Below are 23,627 nucleotides of genomic sequence, written 5' to 3' on the forward strand. Positions count from 1 at the left end.
CATTTGTTACTACTATCATTACTTTCCTGTAACAAATTATCTTGCTATCAAACTACTCTTCTACTTTCAATTTCAGCACTTGCAAACATTACCTTGCTGAAAACCACTTGTCATTCCTTCTGCTCCTCATTGGGTTCGACACTCTTACTTATCTAAAAGAGCTAAAATTGCTCCCCTATACTTGTGGGTCATCATGGCGGAACCGGCCGTGAGGGGAAGAGCAGGGGCGAGGCCGAGGTCGCCGTGGCGCTCGAGGAGGAGGAGGGCGGGGTGGCACCTTGGTTGTGCCTCCTTTGGCGGCTCCTCCTCGGATGGAAGGCCACGTCAGGGACCAACGTCGGGAGTTCATCGTCAGGTTGTACAAGCCCTTGTGTGGTCATCTTCGCCTCCCAACTCCCTTTGTGTGGGATGTGGAGCTCGAGCAACCACGCGCTCTGCGGCTGCACGTGAGGGCTATGGGAACGGTGGTATGTGGGTCGACGTCGACTTCCCAGCCCCTCATGTAATGTACCTCCGCCGAGGGTGGAAGACCTTTGCCCGTGCCCACGGCTTCTCGGAGGGGCATGTTCTCCAGTTCAAATAAATAGAGAACGACCTGCTCTCCGTCGAGATCTTCGGGCGCTCAGGAGGTTGTTTAGGGTGCTACACGGAGAGCTCGACCGACGACGAAAGCTCCTCCTCGAGCGAAAGCGACGAGGAGGACAGTGATGGCGATGACGACAGTAGCGGGCAAGGGAGCGACGACTCTAACTTCGGTTGACCGCCGCCCGCACCATCTTCGTCAGGCGGCAACACCATCATTTGCATCCGCATTTCCTTCACAGAGGTGCGGATGGTGCTCCTAGGCTCCTCCAGCAGTCTTCCAGCTGGACCCCGACAGGCTTCCTCTCGGGCTGTAGCTTCGTTAGCCCTGGCGAGTCCTGTTGGCCCTGGTGGCGATGGTCGATGGGGCCGGTTCCGCCGTGCTCTCCATCAATGGGCCCTCGCGCTCTCGTTCCCGTCGGGCTACCTCTCCTAGAGCCCGAGGGGAGCGGGCTGGGCTCCCACCCAGGCGCTCCTTTTTCCCTCCTCGCCTTCGACTGCCGTGCCTAGGAGGAGAGGGACAAGAAAGGGCATTACGAAGCAATTATCTTTTTTCAATCATAAATCTCTCGGCACTTGCCAAATTTTTTATTCAAATAATGTAATCTCTCAAGTCCATGTTAGTGTTCTGTAATGCTTGTACTTGTATTGGCATATTAATAAAAAAGATGAATCTTGTCGGGAACCCATGCATGTGTATGTCCATGCAGAGGTGAGATGCCTCCTTAATATAAATAAACGAGTTTTCCCTAGCAGGCTATCCTGCCGGTACCCTTTTTGTCTATCGGAGAGCTGCGTTTGTCGGGGAACAGATAGAAGGACCAGCCCCCCGACAACTTCTTTTTATCAAAGGCCAATGCGACCATCCTGACCGAAGAAATGTTTGAGTCACGGATGGGAGCTCCTAAGTTTCAAAAGAGTAGCGCGGCTTTCTGATGCACAAATTATAGCTTATAGAACACTAGCGGACAAGAGGTAAAACTAATATAGCTGGCTTGTTGGGGATCATCGTGCCGAGCAATCTCCTCATCTCCTTGTCGAAGCCAAGTCCACGGCAGGAACCTGCAACTTCATGTAGACTGGAATGAATGCATGATGCAATCCTATCTACATGCATATGCAGATGCTCATGAAATGCGTATGCAGTGGTCTTGGAATGCTCATTCATGCATGAAGATCTTGGTCGGGGCCCCCCATAACGCTTCTTTATTTTCTCTTGCACGGGGTCATCGCCTCGGCTTTGTACAAGGGATTACAAACAGTTGAGGCAAAGGCCTGTACAAAAGGGTGGCTGCCGGGCAGGGCCCGACAGCCGTGCCTTATGGGTAGACCTTGTGGATATGATCAATATTCCATAAGTTTTGCAACTGAGTGCCATCTCCGGTCTCCAGACGGACTGCGCCAGGTCTGGTGACTCGTACACACATGATCATCCAAGTATCTCACAGATAGAAAGTATCTCAAACAAGCAAAGCAAATAAAGTTCAACCACCAAAGCAAGAGAGAATAAAAAAGGAACGCTCTCTCTCGAAGCCTATGATCTATACATTTTTCTCCACCTTTGGCAACAAGTTACCAAAAAGTTCCTAGAAAATGCATAGCACTAATTTGTCTCTCAGGCTTGGTCTTCAGGTGGTGGTGTCCAGATAACTCCAAGAACGAAGGCTTCAGTCGATGTAGATGGAGCTGATGGAGTAGGTGCTGGAGCTGGTGGCACTGAAGTTGTAGCTGGTGCAGATGAAGTGGCTCTGGTGTCTGGAACTGGCACTACAGCAGATCTCTGAGCTCTAGGCACTCTGGCAAATGCATCAGTGGTTGTCTTGCCCTTCCTCTCCTGCATATCATCCTGAAGTTGCTCCACAACAGACTAGATCTCAGTTACCTTCACATCCATGTCATGGAACTTCTGCTCTATGATCCTTTCCAAGCTCTCCTGGTTTGAGTCAGGGTGGCCATCCCTTTCTCAATCCTTAGAGTGGATGCAATCAAGTAGCCAAGCTGATCTTGCTTGCTCTTCAGAAGATACTGAGATGCCTCTTCCATGGTTGGCATCTTTGCAGCTTTCTTAGTCGTTGCCTTCTCCCTCTTTGCTTGAACATGCACAGAACATGGTTCATCCTCATTCATAACCACTTGGTTGTCCTCAAAGTCTGGATAGATAGGCATGTGCTCCTTGTCCAACAAGTATGTGTCAGTGCCCATCTTGGAGTTAATCAGCTCCTGAATTTGTGGGGCATATCCACAACACCTCTTCTGATCTACAACTGTCCTCTTTATGGTTTCCACTATTAGGCTCATGACTTTGAACTTTTGTGGGACATCAAAGATGTGAAGCAAGTTAATTGCATGGCCTCTGATCATCTTGTGATCACCTAACTTTGGCAAGAGAGTGTGCCTGAGGATCCAGTTGATAGTTGGCAAGCCTGACAGAAGGTAATGTATAGATCCAAACTCGTTTGTCTCAATAGCAGCATCTGGGATCTCCTTGTACATGTGTGCCATGGTGTTGTGATCCTTCTTCTTGTTGGCATAGACATCCAAGTCATCTTCACTCTCTACTGGGGCATTGATCAACTTTGCCCATTCCGCAATTGTGGGCTGGTATCTAGTGCCTTCAGACATCCAGACTATCTTGCCATCTGGGTAGAAGTGAGTTGTGGAGTAGAACTGCATGATAAGCTCATCATTCCACTTTGTGAGCTTCTGAGCCACAAACTCATCAACTCCACAAGCCTTGAAACTGTCATATACTCCTGGATAATGTTCTTCATTCTCCTTGATGTACTCCAAGTTGACCCATCTCATGTCACATACTATTGGTTTCTTGTCAAGCAACACTGTCTCATAAAAATCCTGCTGTTCTTTGGTATGGAACCTGTAGTCCACAGCAGTTCTCCTTCAGGTGGCATATGGATCTGACTCTCTCCATATCCTCAATCATGAGTCCTTCCTGATCTTCATGTTTTCTACTACAGGATGAGCATCATTATGATCTGGAATTTTTGGCTTTAACTTCCTCAAAACATGTGTCTCATCATCTTCTTCTTCAGCAACAGTTTCAGGCACTGGGGCCTTTTTTTCTCAGCAGATGGAATGTTCCTGGTACTCCTCTTTGGTGCAGTTTTGGGTTTTGGAGCAGCTAGCTTAGAAGTTCCTTTGGGCTTAGATTGAGCAGCCCCTGATCTTATGGCATCTCCCATAAGTTTTTGTGCCTTAGGTGCTGGTGCAGCATCTTCTTCCTCTTCCTCTTCAAAGTCTCTCATGATTGAGGATCTCCCAAGCACTCTGGCAGTGGTCTTCTTGACCCTCTCTTTCCTCTTCTTCCCTTCTGCAGCACCCTCTTTGGGTTCAGATTCCAAAGGTACTTGAGTAGAAGCTCTGGCTTTAGACATGGGAATTCTCTTTGTAGGTACTTTGGTCTTCATACCAGGCTTAGTGGCAGCAGCAATGTTATATTCCTTCTTAACCACTTTCTTTTTGGAAGTGGCCTCATCCTCAACTGCCACATAGTATTCATCCTCAGATTCAGAAGTTTCCTTCTTTCTGGCCCTGGTGGCAGCCTTTGGCAGATTGCTTGGTGTGCTCCTGCTGCCATCATCTGAGCTGCTAGAGGGACTAGTGCCCTCACTCAAGTGCACCTGCTCCTCTGAGTTGTTCTGACTTTCACTCTGATCTGACATGATGCAGCGAGTCTATGAGCAGCGGAAAGTAAAGCCTACAACTTGCAAGAATGTAAGGGGAAGGGTTTGGAGAATTCAAACACAATTGGAGACACATATGTTTTTGTCGTGGTTCCGATAGGTGGTGCTATCGTACATCCACATTGATGGAGACTTCAACCCACGAAGGGTAACGGTTGCGCGAGTCCACGGAGGGCTCCACCCACAAAGGGTCCACAAAGAAGCAACCTTGTCTATCCCATCATGGCCATCGCCCACGAAGGACTTGCCTCACTGCCGGTAGATCTTCACGAAGTAGGCGATCTCCTTGCCCTTAAAAACTCGTTGGTTCAACTCCACAATCTTGTCGGAGGCTCCCAAGTGACACCTAGCCAATCTAGGAGACACCACTCTCCAAGAAGTAACAAATGGTGTGTTGATGATGAACTCCTTGCTCTTGTGCTTCAAATGATAGTCTCCCCAACACTAAACTCTCTCTCACGGGATATGGATTTGGTGGAAAGAAGATTTGAGTGGAAAGCAACTTGGGAAGGCTAGAGATCAAGATTCATATGGTGGGAATGGAATATCTTGTCCTCAACACATGAGTAGGTGGTTCTCTCTCAAAAAATGTGTATTGGAAGTGTAGGTATGTTCTGATGGCTCTCTCCACGAATGAAGAGTGGGTGGAGGGGTATATATAGCCTCCACACAAAAACTAACCATTACACACAATTTACCAATCTCGGTGAGACCGAATTAACAAACTCGGTCGGACCAATTTACCAAACCTAGTGACCGTTACGATTGTATGTGGGACTAAGATGCAACTCGGTGGGACCGATATGGTTCGGGTTAGGGCATAACGTAATCTCGTGTGACCGATTACACAAACTCGGTGGGACCGATTTTGGTAATAAGCTAACCAGAGAGTTGGTCACATAAACTCGGTGGGACCGATCGCTCATTTCGGCGGGACCAAAATGTTACAAAAGGGAAACAGAGAGTTTACATTGCAATCTTGGTGGGACTGATCGCTCATCTCGGTAGGACCGAAACGTTACGAAGGGAAACAGAGAGATTACAACCCCATCTCGGTGTGACCGAGATCCCTATTGGTGAGACTGATTTGCCTAGGGTTTCTGGGAATGGCTCTGACATCTGAACTCGATGGTGCCACATAGAAAGAATCGGTGGGGCCGAGTTTGACTTTTGGTTTAGGTCATATGTGGATGTGGGAAGGTAGTTGAGGGCTTTGGAGCATATCACTAAGCACTATGAAGCAAGAACCTCATCAAGCAACACCTCATCCCTCCTTGATAGTATTGGCTTTTCCTATAGACTCAATGTGATCTTGGATCACTAAAATATAAAATGTAGAGTCTTGAGCTTTGATCTTGAGCCAATCTTTTTGTCCTTAGTATTTTGAGTGGTCCACTTTCCTCATCCATGCCATGCCATTCATTGAGCTTTTCCTGAAATATTAATCTTGGAATAGTATTATCTCAATGAGCTATATGTTGTGAGGAATTACCAAAACCACCTAGGGATATTTGCACTTTCAGAAGTAGTGTCGCAGTTTCCTTGAGGCCATGATGAGACAAAAAATCAACTTTTGCATGCCAGAGTACCTCGATCTAGGCCCCTGTAACAGGGAGCTAACGACGTACACTGGGCGCTGCACCACTTTCTTCCTTGCTGCGTCCCTTGGTCTGTTCTCATTTCCGTGCTCACTACAGTCCTGATCCTTCTCTGATTCTGCCAGTGTCTGCTCACTTTCTACCTCATCCACTTGTCGCTACGCTACCAAGGCCGCACTGACCACTTGGTTGGTTGCCACCAAGTATAGCAACAACGGCTCCCGGGTTTTGCAAGCAACCAAGGTAGGCACAAAGGACAAGTAGGCCTTCAATTGTTGCAAAGCTGCATCTGCTTCTGGGGTCCACTTCATAGGGCCGTCCTTCTTCAAAATTTTAAAGAACGACAGGGCGCGCTCGGCAGACTTGGAGATGAACCTGCTTATTGTGGCAACACATCCTGTTGGACGCCTCACATCCTTAGCTGTCCTTGGCGCTTGGATTTGCTCGATGGCCTTGATCTTGTCGGGGTTGGCTTCAATCCCGCGATGGGATACAAAGATCCCAAGCAGCTTGCTGGAGGGAACACCAAATACACACTTCTCCTGGGTGGGCTTCAGATTGATCTTGCACAGATTATCAACCGTTTCCTCCAAATCCCGAATAAGGGTGGCACTATCCTTGGTCTTGACCACAATATCATCCATATAGGATTCTATGTTTCTGTGCAACGATGGCTTGAAACCAATCTGGATTGCCTTTGCAAAAGTGGACCCGGCACTCTTTAATCCGAATGGCATGCAGACAAAGAAGTATGTACCACATGGAGTGATGACCGATGTCTTCTCTTCATCTTCCTTGGACATGAAGATTTGGTGATACCCAGAGTAGGCGTCCAGAAAGGAGAGCAAACCACAACCTGAAGTGGAATCCACAATCTGGTCGATACGCGGCAAGGGAAATGGGTCTTTCGGGCAAGCTTTGTTGAGATCTGTGAAATCTATGCAAAGCCTCCACTTCCCATTAGCCTTCTTGGCTACTACTGGATTTTCCAACCACGTGGGATCACTACAAAAAAATACACTTCCGTGATGATACATGTTTGTCATAGTAGGTCACGTTTTCTGTCATGCATGTACATCCATGACGATTTTATGACAGAATCAAGATAGTCATACATGTGCTGCTGTAGAAGTGTTCCATGACATTACCAAAATTATCATCACGGAAGTGCCCACTTCCATGACAATAAATCACGTGTCACAGAAGTGCTTTCGTCAAGGGTGACCAACATGTGGCATCCACCGTAATGGAACACCGTTAAGCTATCGGGTCGGTTTTGGATCCGATAACCCGTTAACAGCCCCGACCAATGTGGATTTTCCATGTGTAAAATCATCATTGGCTAGAGGAGACACGTGTCAGGTCCGCATTGGCACAGGTGTCACTCATCCAATGGGTAAGACGCGCCTATGATATGTTAACACGTGGACCGACCCATCAAGTTTAAATGGGCCGGCCCAACTGAAGGCCCACAAGATTTTGCGTACCATAATGGGCCGGCCCAGCTAAAGGCCCATGAGATTTTGCGGACCATAATTGGCTGGCCTAGCTAAAGGCCCACAAGATTTTGCGGGCCATAATGGGCCGGCCTAGGTAAAGGCCCACAAGATTTTTGTGTGCCATAATGGGCCGGCCCAGGTAAAGGCCCACAAGATTCTTGCGGATCATAATGGGCTGGCCCAGCTAAAGGCCCACGAGATTTTGCCGACATTAATGGGCCGGCCTAGCTATAGGCCCACAAGATTTTGAGGACCCTAGTAGGCCGGCCCATTAACTGGCTGCCATGTTTTGGGCCAAATGCCGGCCCATATTTGATCCGGTCCATTAATGGCCTGCCACGCTCCGGGCCTAATAGTGGCCCATATGAGATCTGGCCCGTTAAAAGCCTACCACGTTCTAGGCCAAATTACGGCCCAGATCAGGTCCGGCCCTTTAAGAGGCTTTGGGCTCAATTATGGCCCATATCAGATTCGGCCCGTCAACTGGACACCATGCTTTTGGGCCCACTTGCTAAAGGCCCACTTAGTAATTCGGCCTGATATTAGTTTTGGCCTGTTAAGGGCCCGTTTAACATTTTCTGCCCTATATTAATTTCGGCCTGTTAGAAGCCCGTCATATAGTTGGGCCTAACTACGGCCTGGTTTGCATCCGGCCTGCTCGCAGCCGATATCTGATTGGGCCAAACAAGGACCGAGACAATTTTGGCATGTTAAAAGCCCGTGATTTGATTCACACAATCATGGGCCACGGTTCAATTCAGGCTGCTGCCGGCCCGTGAGCCGTTCGGCACGTTTCAAGCCCAACCTACATCGTGATTGCATGACGGCCCGATTATGTACCGTAATTTTACGGTTTGGCCGGTTTACTGCGAAGACAGGATATATATATACAGTAAAATAACTGCAGCATCGTGAATAAGAAAAAACCTAGACTATATATACAATAAAGAAATTACGGCATATTACATCCACTGGGCATCAAAGTTCGCCACTATGATAATAAAGCACAAGCAGACAGCAGATTACATACACTGGGCATCAAAAATCGCCACCAGTGCAAATAAACACGCCGACAAAATAATATACAAAACCGACAACACTTCAATAGAGTTCAAGAAAGGTTAGCCCTGCTGGGGAGCTGCAGCGCAAGCAGCTGAGCAAGATGATGAGACTGTGCTTGTTCAACACTTATATCTTCCTCACTCTGAAATATAAACAAGCAGATAGATGACAGGTTTTGCACATAAAAGTATCAGTGCTGACAATTTATCACATTTCTTACTGACGAATAAAGTGACACAGTTTAAAATTGCATTAACACAATATGGTATTGTTCAGGTCAAGACATGGCAGGAAATGACATTGTGAAGGAGTTGGCAGCTTCACAACACCACCGGATTACATATCAAGAACTCATAAGTATCAATGGTTAGTCTGCTGTCAATTTATACCATTTCAGATTGGTAAATAAAGAGATGGTTTAAATAATAGTAGAATGATATGACATTGTTCATAGTTAAGACATTGCAGAATATGACATTGTGCTGTAGTGGGTAGGTTCACCACACCACTGGATTACGGATGAAGAACAGAAGCATACATGCAGTGCAAAAGAAGATCACTTGCTCTGTATAGTTTAATTTACATGGTATGAAGAAGGAACTTGGTTGTACAACTGAAAACTTAAATTGAGAAAGGACAAACTTTTGTTTATGAACTACATAGTAAACTTTAAACAAGCAATTTGATGCAAACACCAAAAACAAACAGCTATAGCAGTCATGCCTAATCAAATATATACAACAAAGTTTGAAGGCTTGAGATGGACAAACTTACATTATTGGTGAAGACAGGCTCTATAAAGGCCTTGTCCATGCTGATGGGGGAGGCAATTCAAGAAGTTTACCACAGAATCTTCTTCAAAAGCATTGCCTTTATTCTACATTTTGTTAACAGTAAATATAGATGTGATAATATACGAAAAAATGGAGAATATTTAAGATAAGATGAAGAGTGATGCTACATAACCAAGTAGCTATAAATGTAAGTGCAGCGATACAGGCAAAAGGTACAGCCAAGAGCAATGCACAGCTAAACTTCTTGAGTACCAACCTTATGGTAAGAGTAAATATAGATTTGATGTGTAGAAAATTGAGGGCAAAGGAAAATAAGCTGCAGAGTGATGGTACATGAACAACTACCTGTCATTATAATTACATTGATAAAGGATAGCTTGTACTTACAAGAACAATGCAGAGCTAAAAAAACATTGGCATTGGATATATTCTACACTAATGTAACCATTCATACATATCAGATAATTTGGAGCGAACAATAGACAAGCAAGCTATCATGCATACTGCTGTCACATAATGAACCAGGTATGTATGCAAGTACAGTGATACAGGACAACAGGTACTAACAAGAGCTAAGCAGCGGGCAGCATATTTGCGATATGCTGTCGTTGTTGTCAAACCGGAATTCTTCTTCGAGCAGATTTCTTGCAAAAAAGATCCGTAAGGCACATGCGGAAAAGTAGAAGTTCAAATTGTCATGTGATTTCATAGACAGTACCTCATCCTGGGAACGAGACCAGTGCATAACAAGGTTTTCCAATTCAGTGTCTTCTAAATTTAGCACAGGAACTTCACCGAAAATTCGTATATAGACTTGCCATCAAAGTGTGATTTCCTCAGGTAACACCGATACTGCTGCAATGCTTCCTTGAAAAGCACAAGCAAGCTTTGCTTGTCATGACTATCCAGATTGACCCTCGCCTAGTTACAACAATGTAATGTAAATCATTGATGTGTTCAATCAGCAGAAAACAGGAAAATAATAACCATGAATAATAGCACTTACACGTAAGTTGGACAGGAAGATGTGAAAATGGTGTTTGTCTTCACAATAATCTTCCCATGATGGGAATATATGCACGTAGTCCCTAACAACATTGAAAGCATTGTCTTTTAAACTTGGAATAAATGGAATGGGGTTCCAATCTGCAGGAATTGGTCGTTTCTACAATTGGGATAGGTCTTCGGCCGGAGGACTTGCTGTACTTTTTGCTGCAATGGGATTTTTCTGTGGTACAGCTGGTGCTATGGCAAATTAAATCGATATACCTTTTGCTGGAGTGCAGGTCCTGTGTGGTGGGGCTAGTGGTGTGGCCAGTGAAGTATGGGTACAGTCTGTTGGAGTCGGTCCTACGTTTTGTGTCACTGGTTGTACACCCAATATAAGTGGGGTGTTGTCTGATTTCTCCGGCACCACCACGTTTTTCAAGGACTTTGCTGGTGCTCCTTCAGGTTCGGCAATCACCCTCTTCCTTTTTGATGTCTGATGCACAAGAACAACATTTGAGTGGACAAACATGGTATGATGACAGATGGAATATGTATTGATAATGGATGGGCATGGCATCTCGACATATATGATGAGTAAACTAAGCAGATGGCAGTGCAACAAAGTAGAAGAAATGCAAGACAACATATGCAAGATACCCGCAATCAATAATACATTGCCAAATTAGAACAGGCACCTTGATGGGTGAATAGGACAGGCCATCTTCCTTTGACTCCTCGAGGTTAGAATAGTCATTAAGATCATATTCTGAACAAGAATCAACAGGTGGGGAGCATATGAGTTTCACTGCCTCCAGAATGGCACTCAATGCCTTGGTGCCAATTTTGTAAGTCATTGCAGCGTTTAGCTTCAAGAGTGGACTGCTGCTAGTGCGACACAAAGCAGCTACACGGATCATAGTGTAGATATAACGGGAAAACCTTAAGCATTAGAGTAAAATCAGCAAAGTGGAACTTGCTGGAATATATGTGCTAGTATTGCCGGTACGGCTAGAAAGGCTTCGGATACCAGCTCTCTTCAAATGAAGGTGCAGTACTGTTAATATTAGTGTAACTCTCAAAGGCGACACAGCTCCCCGCATTTCCTTGCTATTCTTATAGGATTCAAGTGGGCAGGCCACTACAAATCCTATTCCTATGTTTACAAGATCCTACGAATCATAGAGGCTCAAAGTGTCCATGACAACCGACCGTATAGACCTCTACACTGCAAATGTCCCTGCTCATCTTCAGTACAAGGAACATACTGTACTACTATCATACTCCCTCCGTTCCAAAATATAAGTCTTGGTAGAGATTTCCACTATGAATCACATACAGATGTATCTAGATACATTTTAGAGTGTAGATTCACTCATTTTGCTCCATATGTAGTCCATGGTGGAATCTATACAAAGACTTGTATTTAGGAACGAAGAGAGTACATATTAAAGAAAAACGGAAGAGGAACATGGTAAAGAAGAGCAAGAAGATTTTGGATAATAAAATGTTGGTTGCGTAGTGCCCACACATGATGAACCAGAGCGCATTAAGAATGCAACTCCCAGCTGTCTCTCGACCATTTCAGGCGGTTGGATGAAGATCCTACGTCTCCTAACCCTTCTTCTTCCTCGTCTTTGATTATTCCCATACATAACACCGCACGGGCCGCCGGCCGGACCACCGGCCCCCACCGCCTGTGTTCCTCCACCACCCCCACCCCCGCCGCAACCCCCACCCGCGTCGAGTTTTCTTCGTTCGGCGAGGCCCCACAACCACCCAAGCCCCTTCGATCGCATCGGCAAACTCCGGCGAGCTTTGAAAAATCGACTGACCCAATATTGAAATTTAGTCTACTGTGATTTAACTAGTGTGGAATATAAAAGGGGAAAACCATAAGCATTGGGAGTATAGTGTTGAGCATGCCATGGTGGATCTGAAGGTGCAAACCGGAAAAAGGCAACTTCGCAACCAAGACAAGAAATCAGAGTAAAGCAGTGGCGATCTATTTTCTTGCTGCGATAAATAAGTTGAGCAGATACGAAAGAGTACCGCCTCTGGTGCGGCGCCGTCTACGCATCTGTTGAGAATTTGATGGTGCTGCGGTAGCGATGGATGAGAGAGGTCGATTTCTTGTAATGGACGGCGGCGTCGGGGTATCAGCTCTGACATGGTGGAGGAGGACGGCGGTGGATGGGGTGGAGGACGGCGGCGGACGGAGGAGGGTGGGGTGGAGAGGGTGTTTTGGCGCCCACGGAGTACGAATGGGGAAAAGGGAGGTAGAGAGGAAGGGGGGAACCATGTATTTAGGGCACGCTTGTCTCAAATGCGAGGAAATTAACAAACTTATCCCCCGTTTCAAATTTCTACTACATCACAGCAACATTAGTCGGTTGGGGATAGGACGGTAATCTCGCATACACCAAATATTTGCCGACGAGAGTTTGTTTTTGGCGCCCACCGTGTATGAATATGAATCAGGGAGGGAGTCGATTTCGTCCGAGGACACAATGTGTTTTGGCGCCCGCCGTGTTTGAATCCGGGTGAGAGGCGGTTACGTCACGTTTGGGTGAAATTACAAACCTACCCCTATCGAAACCTATAGAAATCCAGCAGATAGGCTTTGCATGGAAGGGATAGGCAGTAGTGATTTCCATCTCGCAGATTTTGGTTTCGGGCGGTTACTGCGACTTTCCCCGCTTCATTCAAATTTTGAAGAGTGCACATTTACCATGCCAACTCAATTCGAATCCCGTTTGTATTCTATTTTTTCGGGTGGGATCCATTTTCAATTGGAATTAAATTCTATATACATCATTTTTTATATATACTTTCAAAAGCACAACACCATTTATACATAAATATGGTTTACAAATGGCATGATCTCAGATTCATAAGGTTGTATCCATCAATTTGGATTTTTAAATATTTGAAACCACTTTATGTTGAAATCCAATGTATGCATTCCTCGCTAACTGTCTCCAATTAATGTGTGTTTCATGCGGGTTTTATTTTCTTCTCAAACATGTATAATGTGTTTCACACACGCAACATATAGTGTAATCCCATTTAGACATTAATTGCATATAAACCATGCATTGTTTGTAATTTGAGAATCTATGGATCACCAATATTGATAAACTATATAACATTACACTTGTGCCCAAATTGAAATGAATATGCATGTTTGATACACCAATTTGCGTTATGATATTATCGATGTCGTGATCTCCAGTTTAAATATTTGAATCCCCTTTAATCCAGATATTCGTCTCATATAGCTATCACTCATGCTTATATAGGACTATCTCTCTGGACCTATACGCGTTCATCGTCTCTCAGGTATCTCTCGTGCTACCTGTATGTCGACAATGATCTTTTATCTTCGTAACACACTAACGGTACTCTCTCCCTCGACCTTCATCACTCTATCTCTCTCTAAGTATATCTCACTCCTTGCTATGTGTCTCTAACTATGATTCTCCATGTGGAATCTTTTTCTCTCACACAAACACAAAACTTTGTCTCCCGGGGTCTCATTTCTCTCTACTATTCCCATGTATGCCACTCGCACATCCCTCATACAGAGATGTCTTTTGCTCCTTAGATATGAGAACCTACGACTCTTCCTCTTCAATATCTCTTTCTCACACACAAACACAAACGCTGTCTCCCAGGGTCTCATATTTCTCCATTGTTCTCTTGTATGTCGCTCACACACACCCTCTCTCCCTAGAGATATCTTGCATTCCCTCGTATGTCTCTCTAGCTATCACTCTTGTTGTGAAATATCTTTCTCTCTCGCAGACATAAAACTCCGTCTCTCTGGATCTCATTTCTCTCTGATATCTGTTTTATGTGGCTCACATGCACGCTCTCTCTATCTCTCTCACACCCGCACACATAACCCAGCCTTCTGATCCACTCGACTCCTATCTCTAACGCAAACTAGCTAGCATCTTTATCTTTCTATTTATCTGTTTCTCCATCAACCTTCTTTCTCGCCCTCACTCTTGATTCCTATCATGCACACTACATATGTTTCTCTCTACATGCAGTCAAGTGCCCTCTCACACATATATATAACTTCACCCTTTGAACCACCCGACGGTCATCTCCAACACCCAAACTAGCGGATGTCCCTCTAGCTAGCATCTCCATCTCTGTATCTATCTGTAGTTTCTCCGTCAACATTTCTTTCTCGCACGGAGTCTTGCTTCCTATCACCCACACTATATATGTCTCTCCATACATATGCATTTATAGGTTGGTCTCTTTTGCACAATCGTTGCGCCCCACTCCCTCTGCTCGCCATAGATGCATGCTCCAGCCCACGCAACTATCTCTTAAAGACAAAAACACATGCTCAATTGTCGGGCCTTCTTCCCTGCATTCTCACATGCATGCATATTGTCATACCCATCCGTCTCTCCCATGTCGTTGATCTTATGACTTATGTCTTCTTTCTTTTATCTCGACCATGCGCGCGCGCACACACACACACATCCCACGTATACATGTATACCTCTCACACATGCACGTTCAAGGTCTCTATGTCTCCATACGTAGTTAATTACCCTCAATCCTGACGCCACATCGAATCGTTCTCCTCTTTTACGCACATAACTTCCGCCTGGATGGGTAAAACACACACTGACACTTAAATATCTCATTCTAGCTACCCCCCCCCCCGCCTCTCACTCTTTCCCTATATCCCCGAAACCAATAAGACCATCCCTTTGTTTAATTCCCGCCTACATGCACCATCGATATATATTAGTCTTCCTCGGTGTCTCTCGAACAAACATGTTCTCTCGATGTCGACTCCTCTCACACGCACACACCTTCTCTTCCCTCTCTATGGGCATTTTCTCTCTCGCACCATATCGTTGGTGGCCTCTGCCATACACATCACCTCTCTATGATGAAGCCATCCACACTTAAATTACATCCGCCACAGAGGACCTCGCGACACACACACACATGCACGCACCCCCCACACGCACACACTAAGACTCCATCTCTCTCTCACACACACACACAAACACACACACGCCCCCATGCACCCCCCCCCACACACACACACTAAGAGTCCATCTCTCTCTCTCTCTCTCACACACACAAACTAAGACTCCATCTCTCTCTGTCTCCTCTCTCTCTCACACACACACACACACTAAGACTCCATCTCACACTCACATGCTCTAGGCGGAGCATTTGTTCCTACCACCCTTCATCCAACCTTACCTATATAATAAACAATCACCTTTATTTACTTGCATAACATGGAAAAATTCCACTTTACTTTAGTAGTCAACAAACTTATCATCTGTACCCTTATAAAAAACGAGTTGGCAGTGATGGTGTGCCTGCCATCTTGTAATACAGACTGTATGATCTATATCTGAGGATAGAAAGCAAACTATGATAAGTTTACAAAATATACCCGCACCTCTCTCCACATTATCTCCCGCAACCTCATTTCTCAGCAATTAAAAAGGAATAAGTCTCCGGAACAATCTAGCATGCATGGTGGCCGCTGCCGCCTGCCGGCGCCGTCCATCCCCATGCCTCTACCCATTCTGACCACCAGTCACCACCATGCTCCACTCCTCCTCGCCTTATCTCTCATCTTTCATTTTTTCGATGACATTCTTGAGATACCAGTTTTTCGATAAAATTCTCGATATATCATTAGTTTTTACACATGGGATTACTCCTGCATTGGTCAATCACAACAGGTGTTTTGTAAAAAATGCATATTGATGTTCCCTACAATGCACGAGAATCTTGCTTGTAATTATATAACGCAAATCACGAGCAGGAAGTGACATTTTTTGACACAACCACGTTAACATGGTCACGTAAATCACTAGCTAAAGTAAATACCATTATACTTATATCCCGATGCAAAAGGTTGAGTACATGTCTGAAGAGTAGAGTCGCACACACACACTCTGTCTCTCAGAATCTCTCTCACACACACCAGTTACGTGACACCCACTTAGGTAGACACGTATGTTACAATCTGTGCACCCACGGGTACACATGATGCTGCACATTTATTTAAGCCGGAAGGCGAACCCAAATAGTAGCTGCATTCATTCCCCTCCCGTCGCCTCTTCTCTGGTCGCCGTCACCCGGTAGCCATGGGCCGTCCAAAGGTAACAACATACGCCATACTCCCACCGGAGCGGCGCTTTAATATGGAAATTTTAGTGGTCATGCATGCATCTTTTTGTGCTAGCCCTCGTATATAAGGGTTGACCGGTCGCTTCCCGCGGACGTGCGCGGGCGGTGGAAGAGGAAGGAGAAGGGAAGAGGGCTGTGGGGTAACATTTTTACCACAATTTCTTAGGAAACTGAGTGCAATAATTGAGTAGTTTTGCAAACTACCAGTACTACACCTGAAACGGTTCAAAACCTATACTCCATTGCCAGCGCTCACTTCCCGTGTGAAACGGTCAGCGTCGCCTTGGAGCGTCAGTGCCGCATTAATGCCCGGCCAGAGTGGAGGCGACCTCTCACTGGCGCCGGCTTTGAAGTGGCGCGACGGCCGAGAGAGCGGCGCTTCCCGGTGCACGCGACTGCTCCGCATCGAGACTGGCCATAGGCCCTGTTTGGATCCATGGGTTAGAGTTAGTTTGAGCTAGATGGGGCTCAAATAGCCCTAAAGTATCATAGCATGAGGGTTTAAATTGGAGCAAGTTGCACCGAACCCACCAAAAAAACTATCCCACCCAAGAGGTGCTAACTGGAGATAGTTCTCATTAGGACCACTGAAAAATCACTTTTCTCTCTCCATGAAGTGCATTTATTGTCAATCTAACCCTGTCACCCAAACACCTCTTTGGCTACAGTTAGTTCAGGTTTAGTCATGAGTTAGTCTAACCTCTGGCTAAGTTAGAGTATCAAACAGGAGCAGTATAGGACATGCAAGTTTCTCAAAGCATACAGGCAATTCATACGTGAAAGCATTTTTTTTCTTTTTGAAAACATAACATGAAAGGAATTTTTTTAGAATGCTCTTGTCATGTCGCTAACATGTGATAGTTAACCGACCTCAATAGACGGCAGAAACGCCAGCCCACCGCACTTTGATTGAGACGAGGAGGGAGAAGCGATACAGACTGCTGGATTACTAGAGATAGGTGTCGCACGGAAGCCAAGAAATATGGTGATAGCGTGGGTTAGCCATGTACTAGTATGATGTAACTACACTGGGTTGCTGTGTTTCGTACTCTTCCAGTCCACTGTGAGGATGATTGGTTAATTTTATATCGCTGAATAATATTAAATATTATGAGTGCAGACGCTCCACCACGAGGTTCCTTGCTCCTTCTCGGTCGTCCGGAATCTATGTTCTTCCACTCTATTTTTTTACGTTAGCTTTGTTCATCCTTTTTCCAACACGCGAGACATCTAGCATCAAGGTGCACGTGTTATGCAAGGATCGTTCCATCTATATGAAGAACACGTGGGACTGGAACTACGAGACGGACATGTACCCTGGAGTGGACGTACAAACCTGAGTAATGTAGCGCAGTAAGTGAAGTAGAAAGGCACAAATGGTATGAACATGCGTGGCATATTGGGTGTGTTTGGTTGCGTTCTCGTCTCAGCATAGTTGTTCCCTCTTCATGCATGCTCAACTCAACACCCCTCTTCGTGCATGGTCTCTTCATGCATGCTTCTAGTGTATTTGTGCTAAACTAGTGTGGACTCATGCACCCTCCATACACTCTACCAAACACCCAAAAGTAGGTCGAGAAGGGAACTCTTGGCGGCATTTGTCTCTTACTACGTACTACCACTAAATGTTGTACTGCAATGCATGGTGATGTTATGGAGTATGTGCCTAAGTACTCTACTACTACTATATTAGTTGGAGGCACATATTAACTTCTATATTTGCTTACGTGTATGCCCCGAGACCTTCCAACTAGATGTGTCTTTCTCTCCAGGTCGCACTTTGTATTGTTCATACCACCAAGTACTACTACGTGTGGTCTCTGACCCAGAAGTGGAAGAAGTGGAGACGCTCTACCATGCTGTTTTTTACGCTGGGATCTACCATGCTGTTCATGTCCCACTCCTTTCGCTGACGTGTGGGACATCCAGCACATGCCTTGTTTGGCACCCTTTGTCGTAAGAGTTGAAACGCTAGCATTCATAAGAAATTAAAAATAATTATAAATCGGTAGTGATACTATTTTTTTTGCGAACCAATCAGCAGCGATACTATACCAAGCGGTTTCCTTGCTCCTCGATATTGGAAAAAATACTTCTGTTTGCCAACATGTGGGACGTCGACCATGCTGGTCCACTTGCCATGCATGTAGAACTCCAAGGGAGAGTCACCCAGGTCGTCGCGCCGCAGTAACAATGACTAATGAGCTGTCAAATCACAGGCCCACTTCCCACTTTGAAGTTGCTCGAACGGAGGAACCATCATGACTTTGTTGAATTCCGCTTCTTGAAGAAAACTGCTGTACCAGCAGTACTGCTAGCTACAGTAGTTACTCCAACAGAGACCTCCTTTCGTTCATAGGATAGGGATATGAAAATCATAGGAAGTGAGATGACATGCATCTCAATTCCTATAGGGAAAGAGATGCCATTTGATGCTTAGGATAGGAATTTTTCCATTTAGTCTAGGCTAATGTACTGGTAATTTGCTCTAAAAACTACAGTAGTAACTAGTAGTATTGGTACATGCTCGTACTCAGACACAGACACACACACTAACTACTAGTACTACTACTTCTCACATGCTGGCCAGACGCCATCGTTCTCCTTCCGGGCTTTGTCGGCGACACCCCACCGTGCTTGGATCTCTGCCGACCTCTCCACAGTAGAGCATGTGTCCTTTTCTTTCTTGCGGCGGCGGGCCTCCCTTTTCTTGAGTGCTTTCTGACTTTTCCGCTCCCTCTGTGCGACTTTGGCCGCCTCTTGCTCTACTGCCCATTCGGCCTTGGCATCTTCAAATTCCTCCCACATAGTTGTGAGGTGGCGAGCGGCGATGAACTCGGCATGACGGGATGCCATCGCTTCCCTACCATTTTGTGTGTGGTCGTGGGCGGCGAGGAACTCAGCGCGGCGGGATGCCATCGCTGCCTTACCGGTTAGTGTGCGGCGCGGTGGCATGAACGACGCTTGGTGAGAGCTCTAGGGTGGAGTGGCCGGACAACCGAATAGTGCATTGGTTTGTCAAGAGCTCAAGGACAGAAGACGAAGCAAATTTGGATTCCCCTTCCATCCCGGTCATTTATTACCGAGTAAAATGCATTGGCGGTCATCGAACTTGTCTTGATAGCTCACTTTGATCATTGTATACAAGATATGGTGATTATACGGTCACTGGCTTAGCGTATAGCTCCGTATTTGTCTGGTTGACCAGTCAAACAGTCCGCATGCGCCTCATCAGCTCGTCTTCTTTATCTATCTACGCGGGCCTACCTGTCAATGGAGAAAGAAATACTGTAAAAACCAAAATTATGCGTATGTGGGGAATCAAACCACAGACTCGTCGCTGCAACGCACCCTCGTCAGCCAAATGAAAATGAAATACTTTGCATCAGACACTCACGCTCACGCTGTCAAAGCATGCTAATGCATGCACGTCGCCCTCTAAATCAAAGTCCTTCTCATGGCACAACACAAACGGCGAGCCCATCACCTGCGTGCCCCGGCGGTGCCTGACATTACTGTTTAGACATTTGATGGAGGCCTACGCGAACGCCGAGCATGTATTCACCTGGCTCAACACCAACGGTCATACTCGGGCCGCCTTGCTCATGTATATCATCCATCACAACGACAATCTATAAAACAGCCTAAGCTAGAGAGGGTACTATGGTAGTATGGTACGGAGTATGTACTATCGTGAGCGACCAATCTTAGTGCCACTGCACACCGAAACCCCTTCCATCGCTAGGGTGCGCTTCCTGCCTGAAACGGTCACCGTCTCTCCAGAATGGCAATGCCACAATCACCAGACTTAACTGCAGGTGCAATTGGTGTGTCACTGACATGCGGGCCAGATGCCCGTTGGGCCCACATGTCAGTAACCCAAACGCATCTACAGTTAAGTCACTGAAGCAGCGTTCGCATTCACGCCCGACAAACCTACTCTGGCGCCAGTTGTCCATCCGTCGGCCGTGGCTCATTTCCATTCGCCCGCTATATTAACTTGAGCCCCAGCTCCCAGTCATAGCCGAAGACCCACACTTATTCTCCTTCGGTCCCTTCCTTCTGTCGGCACCACTTCAACCATGTCCTCCTGGCGCTCCGAAGCTCTCTTGGACGTACTGTCGCAGGAGCAGACGAGGGACATCAGCGGCTCCGCTCCGGGCGCGCTCCAAAGCTCTCTTCGACGTACTGTCGCAGGAGCAAACGAAGGAGATGGCCGACACCCCCCGGCCGCCCTCCGCGGCCATGACCACGAAGCCGGCGCGCGTGCACGGGCGCAGCCGGCAGCGAGGAAGAGTAGTACACGGTAGGTCGCCGCAGCTCTGGTCCCGGGAAGGCCACCGCTACTCCACTCAGTCGACGCCAAGCTTGGTGGGGTAAACATCGGCGACCGATTAGCCGCTTGACAGTGACGTGGAGGCGGAAATATTCACAACCTTGTGCTCCAGAGGAGGAGGTTATCGAGGCGAATGAGGAGGAGGCAAAGGCAATGGCCGACTCTCTCGGGTTCATGGCTGGACATGGTGGTCGGGCGCAGGCGATCGTTTAGATTAGGTTTACAGTAGGTTTTTTGTACGGTTTGTGCGAAATATGTAATGAATTTCGTCCAGTTTGTAGGAAAAGTTTTCAAAATGTAATGAATTTCATCCGGTTAATTTGAAATTTGCTTTGTTTGCATGAATTTCATCCGGTTAGTTCATATAGTTTTTGAAAGGTATGCGGGCAGCATCGGATGGCATCCATCAGTGTCCTCGGACAGATGCCGGTGTAAATTTGTGGGCCAGCACTGGAGATGCCCTAACTATCATGTTATAATCGCTAACATCCTCCATTATTTGGCAGGGAACAGTTATCTCTCGATCAAATCATATCCGCGGTGTTTCGCACTCCTCCCGCGTAAGAGTGTAAACTCTTGCTTACATAAAATGAGGAAGAGGGCGACACTGTAGCACGTCATATCACTCGAACTAGCCCTCCTAACAAGCGGGAAAGCACCGCCCTCGTCATTTTTTTCTGGATTTCTATCGATCCATCGCGCGAAAATGTTATGCTTTGCAAGTTCTAAAGGAAAAGGCGGCACACTTACGACTCGTACGCGTCGCAACCACGATAGTCCGGCTCGCACGCCGCTCACCAGAGGGGACACGCATTATCTTGCAATTTCACTGACATGTGGGACCGTAATTGAATAAACCGTCGATAGCCGAAATCTAATCGCTCGGTGAGCGTCGGCTGAGAAGAGAGAAACGGGGGAGGGAGAAGAGATGGCCCGCCTGCCACGCACGGACTCCAAGAAATATATGGTGATAATGTGAGGTGGGCCATGCTGGAGTCCGGACCGCTTTCAGAGCCCGCTCTCACCGCCCTGGCCCCTCAAGACGCCAGCTGCCCGCCGCATGCATGCATAGCAAGTAGTACTCCTTATGTGGAGGAGAGAGAGGCATTGACAAAGTCAAGGAGTGGGCTCTGCAAGAGCCCGTCTCTACACGTGCTCCTAGGTATAAAAAAGTAATTATAAAAAAGGCATAAAACAATTGTGTCTTAAAAAAAGAAAGGTAAAAAACATTTGAGAGGAAATAGATAGAGAGAATGTGAGAAAAAGTTGTAACCTAGGCATTACATGAGGAAGGAGATAGTGGTGCACATGCCAAGTTCACTGGGCTGCCGTGTTTCACACTCCTCCATCGTAACAGTGGAGACAATAGTTTCATCAAAAATAAACAATGAATACTCGTTGCTCGTCCTCTATATCGGTAAGAATACTTTCATTCGCCGACATGTGGGATGTCGACCATCCTGGTCCACCTGCCATGCACAAAATTATCCTGGTCTACCCCGGTCGTATCGCAGGCCCAACCTTTCCCACTGTAAGTTGTTCGGACGAAGGAACCATCATGACTTCGTTGAATTCCGCTTCTTCGAGAAAACTTACTATACCTGCAATACTGCTACGACACGCGAAGACTGGACGGCACTGTACCACATCATATCACTGAAACACACTAGTCCAAACTAGCCCGCCTAGGTAATATATTTTGGAACAGAGTGAGTATGTCTCTGCACTGCTATGATTTTGTGTTGCACGTTCTCTGTACTTTTGCTACGATTTTCCTACCCTACGAACCAAATGAGGTCTGAATGTGTGTCGACTATTGTCTGATCGATCCCTAAGCCTACTATTTTAGGAGCTAGGGCTATTGGTCGATTGACGAGGGATAAGTATAAGCGTACCACGAGCTCATCAGCCCCAACATTTCTCCTTGGTGAGTGTTTTTCAAGTACTATAGCTCGCACAGTAGCTAGCCTACTAACACCAAGAATCATCAAACAAGCCCTGTTGATATGATAAACAGTTCAAACTTACATCTAAGCATGCCATATATTACATCAAAAGCTGGTGAGATACATCTGTTTCCATAACTCGGAGATGGTTCGCATGATTCATCGCATGATTCACTATCAAACAAAAGTAGCAAGGGTTTGATAACACGCATTGTTCTGGTAATTAAACACAGGGCAATGCAAACTACACTGAAGGGTTAGCGCGACCAACTATTTCTTGTCATCGATCTCTCGGGCAATGACCACAGCATGGACAATGGCATGGGAATCAATTTCTAGGGCGATGTCCACAGGACTGACCGCGACATCGGAATCGATCTCTGGGGCGATGTCCACAGGATGGACAGCGGCATCGGAATCGATCTCCGAGGTGATGCCAACAGGACGGGCCACAACATCGGAATCATCAAGGATGTCCACGGGCACCTGCACAACCCTAACATATTAGCAAGCACATTTCAAATAATCAAAAACCACAACTATGGTAATAAGCCATTATTTTTTACCTTGTGCAGCTCACCGGGGGATCTCATCCCTCCGGGGCCCATCTCCTCGTCCTCGATGGGTGCCATCACCTTGCTAGGGGAATACTGCTTCTCAACGGTGACTATCTCCTCAAACTCGGTCTTGAGCCTCACATAGGTGGCAATCAGAGTTCCTGGGGTACGCACGGTGGGGCCCTTGCTGTTCTTCCAACTTTCTTCGAGGAGTTCATCCGCCAATGTCCTCAACTCTTTGGCCGGTGCTTGTTTCTTGGAGTTCTTCGTCTCCATGGGTTGCCCCGCCAACATGGTCAACTCGTTGGTCGGTGCTCGCTTCCTAGAGATCGCTATCTCCAGTGGGTTGTTCGCCGGCAACTCTTTGCCTAGT

Source organism: Triticum urartu, chromosome 1 (assembly GCF_003073215.2).
Source record: "Triticum urartu cultivar G1812 chromosome 1, Tu2.1, whole genome shotgun sequence".
NCBI lineage: Eukaryota > Viridiplantae > Streptophyta > Magnoliopsida > Poales > Poaceae > Triticum > Triticum urartu.